General features: G+C 42.5%; 1 protein-coding gene across 3 annotated transcripts in view; it reads right to left on the reverse strand.

Annotated features, from left to right (window-relative positions):
• SIPA1 (signal-induced proliferation-associated 1) overlaps positions 1 to 12,320 on the reverse strand; it is a 478,265-nt gene that overhangs the window by 275,472 nt on the left and 190,473 nt on the right. Inside the window, exon 2 of one of the 3 annotated variants that reach the window (XM_073605152.1) lies at positions 11,658 to 11,785. The exons of the other annotated variants lie outside the window; for them this stretch is intronic. The gene's annotated coding sequence lies outside the window, so the exon portion shown is untranslated. The remainder of the gene's footprint in view (positions 1 to 11,657; positions 11,786 to 12,320) is intronic. 3 annotated transcript variants of the gene reach the window in all.

The following is a 12,320-nucleotide window of genomic DNA, read 5'->3' on the forward strand; positions in this document are numbered from 1 at the left end:
TCTTTCACAACCCACTTCACCATAGATTCTAAACGCTGGTCTGCACCATCCCTCTCATCTGCAGCTTTAGAGAAGCAATGATCACATAGAGATTTGTCTATTGGAACAGGCATCCTGCACCCCCCAGCATGACTTTTCTGGTCTCTTGCTAGAGTGAGATGAAGGAGGGTGAGGAAGATCTTTACTGCGCTGTTCAGATCTGGAAGGAGACCTATGATGGCTAGACCTGGAGGAAGATTGCCAATGGTGTGATTTTGATGACCCACTTCCTATATGGGAACTACATTGTGGATCAGACCTAGAAGGGCTGTGAGGAAAGAAAACAGAAAAGATAGAGACAGAAATCAGCTAGTGTCCTAAAATCCTACTCTCTTCCCTTGTACAAGCAGAAAAGCATAACTGCAAACATACCTGTTACAAGTGGCCTGGCCACTAGGGGGCAGTGAGGAATCCATGGTGTCAACACAGTAGGGAACTGCAGAGACAGATTTACACATCAGCTGGCTGACAAATAAATCATACCCTAGACAATAGAGCTTGTCTTACCTTGAACTGCCAAGATAGATGCCCGGGAAGTCGCCGTATCACCCACGATCATTCCCGGGGCTCTGAAAGCTTCCCACACAAAAACACTGCTGCCATGTGTGTATATATAAAAACTTACCCCTCCACCTACAATCACCTGAGCCGAGGGAACCGCCACACATACACACCGGACTTTGTAACAGATAATGGTCACCTGGTAACATTAGGCAAACAGTCCATGTGCACATAGATAAATCAATTCCAATTTTCAGCGCTACTCTGCTGTACATTCCATACCCTTCTTAACAGTCAGGGCCTATCGGAGGAACATAACTTGGCACTCGGCTGATTTGATCGTAGGGAGGTCATCTTCAGGTAGGAGAACCAACACCTGGTCCTACGGAGGAGGACAAAAAAGGAACATGGATAGCAGCCTAGAGCAAAGATTTATGGGAGAGGGGTCCTATTGGGTAGTTATGGAGGGGGGGCTAACCCACACATATGCTGCCATGGATCCTGTCAGGAAAATACATTTACAATCAACACTAAGCAGTAAGCCTCAGTTTTGGACCAGGGATTGTGTCTATGTGCACACTCGTTTTTTCTATTACTGAACTGGCTAAGAAATACATTTTAAAGTTAAATTATGATCAGGCTATAGACCTTTAGTTATAATTTTTTTTAACAAACAGTAAATAATATTTAAAACAAGCTGCCAGGTTTTTGCTGCCATAGAAAACAGGATGAGTTGAGCTGGAATTTTAGAATTGTGCTTTTTTTTTAATTTAAAGATGAATCTCTCCACAATACCTGAAGCAACAGAGGTGGAAAGAGTTTTTTTTTTTACTGCTTGTTTAGAATATATCAATACATAATCTGGGCACAGGTTCACTTTAAATAGGGAACACACACAGGAAAATGTGAAGATAAGACTATCCATATGCTAGCTTTAAAGGAGAGTACAAACATTATTAACTAAAAATAAAAAAATATTGTATTTTGTTCAGACCTTAATTAATAATAAACTAGAAAGGTACTTAACTATTATCATTCCTTTTAATATAAGACTTTGCTGGGTTTCTTACTGCAAGCATGCTATTCATACAGTGAAACAACCATTCCCATATACTGTGATTAGTAGTTATGCAATTGTGTGGTGGTGTCATGTTTGATGCTTTCATAACATAATGTTCTCCTTAGTGGAACTACATGATTATGTTTTAATTTCCTGTCTCTGTGTTTCTGTCATTTCCCAATAACACAAAATGGCTCAGCCATGTGTCCAGAATAATCCTGACGTGTAATGCCCTGTACCCACGATTGGACATTCCGACAACAAAATCCATCTGATTTTTTCCAACGGATGTTGGCTCAAACTTGTCTTGCATACACACGGTCACACAAAGTTGGCCGGAAATTCCGAACGTCAAGAACGTGGTGACGTACAACACGTATATCGAGCCGAGAAAAATGAAGTTCAATAGCCAGTGCTGCTCTTCTGCTTGATTCTGAACATGAGTGGCACATTGTCTACACACGATCGGAATTTACGCAAACGGATTTTGTTGTCGGAAAATTTTAGATCCAGCTCTCAAACTTTGTGTGTCGGAAATTACGATGGAAAAAGTCAGATGGAGCCTACACACAGTTGGAATTTCCGACAACAAGCACATTTTCCGTCGGAAAGTCCGACCGTGTGTACAGGGCATTAGAGTCATATCTGTAGCAGCTTTTCAACATGTTATGGGACCAACTACAGCCAGAGTACTAAATACTGTTGCAGATACAGATACAGCTCAGAGTTACAATAAAATAGTCTGTACAAAAAAATTGTCATTAAGAATATGTGATAGTAAACGTTTTATAAAAAAAGAATTCAGTCACTAATCTGACAAATCAGAACCAACAAGGTAATAGTCAGTGGAATTGTAATTTTCATTAAAACAAACATCTATGTGTCCAAGGCCTCATGAATTGACACAATCAGCTCTGTCTGCAAGCCAACCTAAGCAAGAAGCTCCACAGGTACTGCAGGAAAACAAACAGAACATCAATGTAATTGAAATTGGTATCAGTGATTTACGCTCTGAAGAGGAAGAAGCTGAACCACTTGCAACCTCAGTCATAAAATCTGTGAGATTCATTTATGGTTCATTCAGGGCTGCAGCCCGAGTCAATGTCATGGGAAGACATTCAAATGCAACCTGTTAATGAGAAGCAGATGTGTACTAAGGATGTAGGTGAAGTGGTGACATCCCTTACTTCAGCTCTTAGCTGGAATGTGTAAGTACATCAATAGAAACACATTATCTAAAGTTACAAAATGAAGATCTTATGTAACAATGGGCAGTACAGACAAGCAGTGGTGGTACTTTTATACACTGCAGCCACTACACATCTAGATGTAGAAACTGTCATACCATTTCACTACATATGTGTAAGTAAAGCACTAACAAAGCCAAAGTTTGAAGAACTCTGAAGATGGGGCTTATAAATGAGACGTAGTTGTCGTTCAGTGGGGAAGGATGGGGTGGGGAGGGGCTAGCAAGCTGTTTGTACAGACAAAGGTGCAACAACATTTATTGTAATATTCTTCCTAGTGGGACAACATGGGTACATGGTTATGATGTATTTTCCAGTATCTGGGTTCCTGTCACACCCCTCCCCCCCCCAAAAAAAAGAAGGTTTAGCCACGTATCCAGCATAGGGTGGGAGAAAAATGTAGCGCTTAGCAAAATATGTGTACAAATAATAAGTGCATTACCGTGAAAGTAATATATATAAAGTCCAACATATATAATGATATTAATGTGAGTCTCTAACCCCAAATCCTAACCAGGAAATGGGAAAAACCAAACAAATAAAAAGTCCTCCGACAATAAAGGGAGAATCTTCTTTGACCTGCAGGAATTAATGTGAAACACCCACACTGATGAATCCAGGGAAATAAAACATATGGGTACTCTTACCAGAGCAGGTGGACCCGGATGTCAGCGACACCGAATCGTAAAAGCTTGAGAATCAAATCCGTGGCACTCTCGGATGGAATTAGAGGTCCAAGGTCTTCTGAAGGTAGCTCCAAAGGATCTCAGTGAACCCGACCGGACCAGGGAACAAACATCTTGAAAGGAACCTCAGCAACAATTCTCATCAAAAACAACGATGTATAAAAAGAAGAGAGGAAGGGGCTCCAATAGTGCGGATCAAAAAGGTAGGTTTATTAAAGCCACAATAATAAATAAATAAAATGTGATCACAATGAATAAAAAGCAATGTGGGGAGCAATAAGCGTAGATGTTCAAGATGTTCGTTCCCTGGTCTGGTCGGGTTCACTGAGATCCTTTGGAGCTACCTTCAGAAGACCTTGGACCTCTACTCCCATTCGAGAGTGCCACGGATTTGATTCTCAAGCTTTTACGATTCGGTGTCGCTGACATCCGGGTCCACACGCTCTGGTAAGAGTACCCATTTGTTTTATTTCCCTGGATTCATCAGTGTGGGTGTTTCACATTATTTCCTGCACGTCAAAGAAGATTCTCCCTTTACTGTCGGAGGACTTTTTATTTGTTTGGTTTTTCCCATTTCCTGGTTAGGATTTGGGGTTAGAGACTCACATTAATATCATTATATATGTTGGACTTTATATATATTACTTTCACGGTAATGCACTTATTATTTGTACACATTTTTTGCTAAGCGCTACATTTTTCTCTCACCCTTTGTATCGATGTTTGTCACATTTAGTGTAGCAGCTATTATAATTTGTTTTTGCGCAGTATTAATCCACTTTCATGTATCCAGCGTAATCTTGACTGGTAAGGGTCATATGTGCAGCAGCTTTCCAAAGCTTATTAGTATACCATTTCTGAGACAGTTTTCTTCCGACAAACTTGCTTCAGACCCCTTTCACACTGAGGCAATTTTCAGGTGTTTTAGCGCTAGAAATAGCGCCTGTAACGCACCTGAAATCTGTCTCCCATTCTCTGCAATGGGTGCTTTCACACCCAGGCGGTGTGCTTGCGGGACGTTAGAAAAAGTCCTGCAAGCAGCATCTTTGGGGCAGTTTGGGAGCACTGTATGCAGCGCTCCCAAAACGCCCCTGCCCATTGCAATGAATGGGCAGCGATTCCGAAGCGCCTGAAAAGCGCCACAACACAGGAGTTTTTAACCCCTTCTTTAAACAGCAGTAAAGCACCGCTAAAACGAGCAGCGCTTTACCACTAACGCACAGGCGGCCCCAGTGTGAAAGGGGTCTGAGCCTCATACACACTGCTATTTTTTTTTCGTTGAACCCACTGGGTTAAACTGACAGCTCAGGTCGGAGCCGCTGTACTAACAATCCGATGTTAGTACACTGATCTCCCCTGCTGAGCTATTGTGTTCAGACAGGGGGTGCCCCCCTCTCCGCCAGAACACTCCAATCAGCGCTCTCAGCCATTGGCTGAGAGTACTGATCGGGAGCCGGTCAGCCTTCATAAGCCTTCGACAGAAGCCGGCTGAATGGTCGGCTTCTGTTGGACCGGCTACTGCCAGCTGACATTCGGCCCGTATGTACTAGGCTCTAAAGCCGAACTATACTCACTTTCTTTCCAGTGCTGTGGTGTCCTGGAGCTCGCTGCTGGTTAAAGATATACATGTGTATAGATGAAAATGAAAAAACCTTTGCATTTTGTTGGTATTCTTAAGAGAAATTCTATTTGCCAGTGCAAACCCAGAACAATACACTGTATAATAACCACTTAAGGACCGGAAGATGTTCCCCCCTTAATGACCAGGCCATTTTTTGCGATACTGCACTGCATTATTTTAACTGACAATTTTGCGGTCGTGCAACGCTGTACCCAAACAAAATTTGACGTTGTTTTTTTCCCACAAGTAGAGCTTTCTTTTGGTGGTATTTGATCACCTCTGCGGTTTTTATTTTTTGCGCTATAAACAAAAAGAGACAGAGAATTTTGAAAAAAAGACAATATTTTTTACTTTTTGCTATAATAAATATCCAAAAAAAATGTAAAAAAAAAAATTTCTTCATCAGTTTAGGCCAATATGTATTCTTTCACATTTTTATGGTAAAAAAAAATCACAATAAGCGTATATTGATTGGTTTGAGCAAAAGTTATCGTGTCTACAAAATAGTAGATAGACTATGGAATTTTTAATCTATTTTTTACTAGTAATGGTGATGATTAGCGTTTTTTTAGCGGGACTGCGACATTGTGGTGGACAGATCAGACACTTTTGACATCATTGACATTCATACAGCAATCAGAGCTAAAAATAGCCACTGATTACTGTATAAATGTCACTGGCAGGGAAGGGGCTAACACTAGGGGGCGATCAAGGGGTTAAGTGTTCCCTAGGGAGGTTTTTCTAACTGTGGGGGCAGTGTACTGACTGGGAGTACAGAGAGATCGCTGTTCCTGATCACTAGAACTGGCACATCTCTCTCTATTTCCCTAACAGAATGGGGATCTGTCTGTTTACATTGACAGATCCCCGTTCTGTCTCTCTCAGGAGCGATCGTGGGTGGCCTGAGGACATAGCGGCCGCCGGCCATGCGCATCGGCTCCGGCTGGTCGGCAAGTAGTTAGTAGTTAGTATAGCCTATGCACAGACTTTAAAGTGGTAATAAACACAAAAGCAAACAATTATTATATTCCAGCTTACCATTTCTTATGGCTGCATTCATTTATTTTCTTTTTTAGGCCTCTCGCACACAAGATGTTAAAAAAAATGCCAGTGCTTCTGCCAGGAAAAAGCAGCGTTAAAAACACGCTGTTAGCCGTGATTTTGAATAGTGCTTATGGGCGTTTTGTCATGTTTTTTCTGTGTTAGTGTTTCTGGCTTTTTTTCAGTGGAAAAACATTCCCCATAATGTAAAAATGCCTAGGGGCATTTTTCGTTTTTACAGCTCAACAACCTCTGCTCCTGGACACACAGGCTGTCGTTTTTTTCTACTGCCCCTAAACGCTTATGCCTCCAAACACCTCTGACAGTTTATGTGTGCCTGGATACATAGGCTAACATGGAGGCAGTTAAAAAAAAGTTAGATATCCCTAACAGCAGCTGTAAAAAAGTCCTGTGTGCATGAGCCCTTAGGCTTTCTTGCTTCTATTTTTGTCTGGTGTACCAGCCAGTAAGTATGTTGTTTTTCAAAAGAACAAGCTCTCCAGCAGAAAGTGCGAGCTGCAGAGATGATAAAAACCATTTACTACTAGCAGGGGTGCTTACAATGATCAGCTTTTATGTATGTAAAACCTTTATCCCAAAAGGAAAAAAAAACTGTCGCTGTAACTGCTTATAAAGTATTAGACGGAGTTTGGCTCTGATTTGTTAGTGTATTTAAACGTGCTAGTACATCTAACACTCCTCTACCCACAGACTGACAATGCTGCTGTCCAAAGATGTCCCTGTGCTCATTCATCCAGAATGGGGGCACTTTAATACAGGAAAAAAGCCTAAGGCTGGGTTTACATATGTGTGAATTGGATGCAGTTTTCACCGCATCCAATTCACATGACATGTGAGTGTGACCGGCTCTCGATGGAGACGGTTCACACATGTCTGAGGCAGCTGCGGCGTGGTTTCCAAAAGGGTCCGGTGCGTTTTTGGGTCTGGTTCAGGTGCGAATGCAGGCAAAAATTTTAACCTGAACTGATGAACAAAAACGCACCGGACCATGAGCTGAAAGCCGCACCTTATGTGAACCCAGCCTAAAAAATGAAAACTGATGAAGTTGATCTAATGATTGGTAAGCTGCAATATATTCCATTTTTGTTTTTGAGTTTATTATGGCTTTAATATTGCAATGTAAGGATACACAGCTATTTATTGCTATGGAAAATCCAGCAGCACAACCATAATAATGTAGCGTCTAAAAATAGTAAAACATAATATATACGACTCTTTCTTTATCTTTAAAGTGATTGTAAACCTTTGTTTTTTATTTTTTTTAAAATAACAAACTTGTCATACTTACCTCCACTTTGCAGTCGTTTTGCACAGAGTGGCCCTGATCCTCTTCTAGGGTCCCTCGGCGGCTCTCGCGGCTCCTCCTCACATCAGATAAACCCCTAGGAGAAGCGCTCTCCCAGGGGGTTACTGTGCGGGCGCGCTCCCAAGTCTACACTGGATCGGCTCTGATAGTCACCGCTCTGTGCTCTGCCCCTCCAGCGCTCCCTGGAGCGCCAGACTGTGGAAGAGGTGGGTGCGCACTGAGAGGCTGATCCAGCTGCTGATCGGACATCTGGGTGGATACCGACATTATTGTTGGGATCCCTGCAGACCCTGGACTGGCTCTGTGACATCAGCCAACAGTGGATATTAACCCGCTGTCGGTTGAAGCTAGGTATATACAGAGAAAAAAACAATAATTGGTTGCGCTAATATATGTCAAACTGTAAGCAGTACTGTGTTGTTGATGGGATGGAAGAGTTAAAAACTGTGACCAGGGGTAGGGCACAGATAAAAATAGCAGCAGAGAGTTAATAGATAGTTTTGTAAAAAATTACTCCTGGTAAGGGTTCAGTCAATAAAGAGAGGGAGGAAGTTTCTGGAATCTGGGTATAGTATCACAAACAGAATTACTGACACAATGCAGGAGGCAGCACGCTGAAGGGTAGAAGGCACCTTTTGGAGAAATACAAAAAGAAAACAAGCAGCGCCAACCTAAGTGCAGTAGTATTAACATATGTTTAATTAAATGTAGAAATGCACTTACTCTGAGTAAGATAAATGCAAGCACATCATAATATAGTCCAGTGGACAGCAGGATGGACAGCAGGGTTCCAGGGGGACGATCCTCTAGCGCTGTTAGTTGCGTTCTAGGTAAGCCTAGAATAAGGGTTCTCTATAGGTAGTGGAAATATCTCCTAAACATGCGCCGTTTAGGAGATATTTCACTTGTAGTGTGCCAATGTCGTCATCGGCGCATGCGCTGTGAAGAGACGGACCACCGTGCCGTTTCTTCCCCCAGCGTGTGCCGTGACTGACAGCTCGTGTCCCCGGAAGGAAGAGGGGCGAAGATGGACGCGACCTGCTCAGGGGACAGCGCGGGCTTCGTTTGCAGGTAAGTTTCGTAAAATGGGCTAGTATGCAATGCATACTAGTCCATTATGCTTTTCATTTGCAGGCCTTGCGGGGGAGCAAAAGAGGAAGTAAAACCCATCGGGGTTTACTTCCTCTTTAAAGACCTTTTTCCAACCCGACTTCAACAACACTGGTGCTTGGTAGTTTGTAGATCAGGCTACCAGAATTGTATTGAAAGAAAGGGAGTGAATCACATACTCTCAGTACTGGTTACAGCCAAATGGACAAGTTTGGGGTGATGAAGTTAAAATTAGTATAGCAAAGATGTCAGTAAAATGCAGTGGCGGCCCGTCCAGGCAGTCACAAAAAAAAAAAATGTCAAAAAAAAAAAAAATTTAATACTGGCCCTTTAAAAAAAAAAAATACAAAAAAGGTCCTTAAGTGCACTGTGTTCGGACGCCAGACACAGTGCACTTATGGAAAGCGCCACATCTATAAAGGCTGTATTTGGTGGCCACAGGCTGGCTGCATTTGGTGGACACAGTTTGCATTTGGGGGACACAGGCTGTATTTGGTGGACACAGGATGGCTGCATTTGGTGGAAACAGGCTGCATTTGGTGAGACACAGGATGGCTGCATTTGGTGGAAACAGGCTGCATTTGGGGGACACAGGCTGTATTTGGTGGACACAGGCTGCATTTGGTGGACACAGGCTGCATTTGGGGGAGACAGGCTGCATTTGGTGGACACAGGCTGGCTGCATTTGGTGGGACACAGGCTGCATTTGGGGGACACAGGCTGCATTTGGTGGACACAGGCTGCATTTGGTGGGACACAGACTGCATTTGGTGGGACACAGGCTGCATTTGGTGGGACACAGGCTGCATTTGGTGGGACACAGGCTGCATTTGGTGGACATAGGCTAGCTGCATTTGGTGGGACACAGGCTGCATTTGGAGGACACAGGCTGCATTTGGTGGGACACAGACTGCATTTGGTGGGACACAGGCTGCATTTGGTGGGACACAGGCTGCATTTGGTGGGACACAGGCTGCATTTGGTGGACACAGGCTGGCTGCATTTGGTGGGACACAGGCTGCAGTTGGTGGACACAGGCTGCATTTGGTGGGAACAGGCTGCATTTGGTGAGACACAGGCTGCATTTGGTGAGACACAGGCTGCATTTGGTGGGACACAAGCTGCATTTTGTGTGACACAGGCTGCATGTAAGGATGGACTCCGCTGGTGACACCTAATGGCATCTGGTGGCAGGCGACGTGGCTAGTGACACGCTCAGGGCTCCCACTGATTCTGCATTATGGTGAGTTGAATTATTTAATTTTATATTACAATGTAATAATAGAAATAATGAGCTTCAATCATCCTGACACCATAACAACCATGGTGCCGGGATGATTGAAGTGCTAACACCAGGTGTTTGGAATATCTTTTTCTGCTGATTGTTAAACTTTCTAGAATACACATATTTCTATTGTTGTGTAGGATCTGGGCCTGCTGTCCCTCCATCCCTCTCTCCCTCTCCCTCCATCCCTCGTTCATCTCAGCAGTAACCACACCACCTTAGAGTCACGCCCACTATTTCATTGAAACCACGCCCATTTTCACCAAGTGGGAGGGGTCAAAAAAGGAAGGGAGGGGTCTGCCTCCCCCCCATCCTAAAACTTCACCAGCCGCCACTGGTAAAATGGTTACATTATGGCCATCTTAATTTGTTTTAGGCCCTGTTTTGAACATGACATGATCTGAGTTGTCTTAAATCGGTATTAAACCCAAAAGCAAACATTTATTATATTGCAGCTTACAAATTCTTAGATGTGATGGCTGCATGAGTTTTCTTTTTTTAGGCCTCTTTCTTTTATTTTCACCTGGTGATCTAGCCAGTAAGCCTGTTGTTTTTCAACAGAATAAGCTTCCCTGCGGAGGTAGCAGTTAGAGGGTTTAGACAAACAATTTAACACTGACAGGGGTACATACAATGATCAGCTTTTATTTATTGAAAACCTTTATCCCAAAAGAAAAAAAAAACTGTTGCTGTAACTGTTTGAACAGTTTTAGCTTGAGTTTGGATTCACATTGTTAGTGTATCTAATTCTGCTAGTCCATCTAACACTCCCCTCCCCCACAGACTGACAATGATGCTGTCCAAAGGTGCCCCTGTACGCCTTCATTCAGACTGGGGGCACTCTAGTACAGCAGGTGTGTTACTGGCCAGATTACCAGGTGAAAACAGAGGGAAGAAGCCTAAAAAATAAAACCACTGCAGAGACTACAGGTGAAAATTGATAAGCTGCAATATATGAAATTTTTGGTTTTGGGTTTAATACCGCTTTAGGCCGGGTTCACACTGGAACCGGCTGCAGATCACACAGGAGAGCTGTGCGTCCCTGTTCCCCGTTTCAGGGCCGAATCTATGCCTAAATTCAGCCCTGAAACGGAGCCAAAGACGCACAGCGTTTCTGTAGTTTCTGTTTATCCGCAGCCGCAATGGAGATATTTGAACCGGCTCCATAGGGAGCCAGTCACATTCTCCTGCTATGCGAATTGGATGCAGGGAAACCCGCATCTAATTCACATAGGTGTGAACCTGGCCTGAATGTTCACATTTGAACATGTGGACACCTCCGATGCCAGCATATCTGTGGGAAAACAATAGCAACAAACAAGGTTTCAGGCCTCTCCAATCACTGTTTCTCCTAAGAGTTTGCAAAACAGGCAGTGTTTGCAGGTGCTCATAGGGTGGGTTTGTGCACTTTATTACTATGGGTATTTCATATATTATATCACAGGTGACAGGTGTACTTAAAAAAAAAGGATAGCAACTGACATTGTCTACCAAGACACACCAGAAGTGCAAAAAGCCAGCACAACATTTAAATATACTTTATATTAATGAATTCTCACAAATTTTTGTTGCCCGTCTGATTTTGCTTCTTTAAGATATTTTGCCTAGCAAATGTAGCTGTATTTCAATGGACTGATGTTATACATGGTAAATATTGGCTCAATACTGAAATCATATGATCTAAGGTCACACAAGAAAACAGGCTAGCTACACAAAGCAGGAAAATACACAAAATATTACCTTGAAGTAAAATTCATAGACGCGTCTAAGAGATAGAGAGACACTAAGGCTGTATGAGAGCATGCAACACAGGAAAACACCAAAAGCTTGTGGTTCATGAGTGGCAGAGGTAGAAGGGAACTGAAATTCTAAAGAAGTACAAAGGAGGAACAAACATTTTAACATACGTATGCAATATATTAAAATAACGCTAAATTACAGTAATAATAATTTTATGTCGCAGAAGGCAAATATACCATTTTTTTTAAATGTCTGAATTATATGAATCTCCCTACACACAAGACATACAAGGCCTTGAAAAAATATTCACACCCCTTGAAATTTTCCACATTTTGTCATGTTACAAGCAAAAACATATATGTATTTTTTGGGGGTTTTATGTGATAGACCAACACAAGTGGCAAATAATTGTGAAGTGGAAGGAAAATGATAAATGTTTTTCAATTTTTTTTACAAATAAATATCTGAAAAGTGTGGCGTGCATTTGTATTCAACCCACTTTACTCTGATACCCATAACTAAAATCTAGCTGAACCAATTGCCTTCAGAAGTCACCTAATTGGTAAATAGAGTGCATGTAATTTAATCTCAGTATAAATACAGCTCTTCTGGGAAGCCCTCAGAGGTTTGTTAGAGAAACTTAGTGAACAAACAGCAGAAGGC

Source organism: Aquarana catesbeiana, linkage group LG11 (assembly GCF_042186555.1).
Source record: "Aquarana catesbeiana isolate 2022-GZ linkage group LG11, ASM4218655v1, whole genome shotgun sequence".
In the NCBI taxonomy this organism is placed as follows: domain Eukaryota; kingdom Metazoa; phylum Chordata; class Amphibia; order Anura; family Ranidae; genus Aquarana; species Aquarana catesbeiana.